The sequence below is a fragment of the Apium graveolens genome, unplaced genomic scaffold (assembly GCF_009905375.1).
Source record: "Apium graveolens cultivar Ventura unplaced genomic scaffold, ASM990537v1 ctg6750, whole genome shotgun sequence".
In the NCBI taxonomy this organism is placed as follows: domain Eukaryota; kingdom Viridiplantae; phylum Streptophyta; class Magnoliopsida; order Apiales; family Apiaceae; genus Apium; species Apium graveolens.
Window position 1 is genome coordinate 22,096 of NW_027419751.1, and position 727 is coordinate 22,822.

Below are 727 nucleotides of genomic sequence, written 5' to 3' on the forward strand. Positions count from 1 at the left end.
ATTTAAATTTAAGGATTATATAGAGGATCATAAAAAAGGAATATAATGTATTGAGAAAGGTTAAGGGAACCTAAGTAATAAGATCCCGGGTATGATCCTTCAAACGATAAACGAGAACGAAAGTTAAGCGAACCGTATAACAGATCAGCGGTCATTAGGCAAACGATTAGGAAGTTAATCAAAGGGATTAATGGGAATGATGTCATCCAACCAATAGAAAGAAGACAAGGAAGGAAGGATGACATCATGAGGATGAGGTAAGCATGACATGGGAAGGAAGGAGGTGTGGTTGAATAAGAACCACACAAATTCAAGGGCAAGGTAGTAATTTGCTAAATCAAATACAAATCAAGTCAACCAAGCTAGCAAAATCATTTCATCAAAAATCAAAAACAACCAAGGCATTTGTTCTTCACCTTGCTCTCGGCTTTTACACATTTTCAAGGCTAGATTTTTCAAAAATCAAGATCCAAGCATCCTAAATTGGTAAGAAAATTCCCTAATCATCTTTATGCTTAGTTATGGCTATATCATGAGTTTAAGCCATTAATTCTTTCTCTAACTTCTTCATTTAATCAAAGAAGAAGACAATGAATAGTGTTTTCAAGTTTTTAACTTGAACTTTTTCTTGTTTTTCTTGAAGATCCAAGCTTTCCTAAGGCTTCTCAAAGCTTCTTAAGGCTTCCTAGCTCCACCCACCACTTCAAGGAAGGTATACCATTTCCAA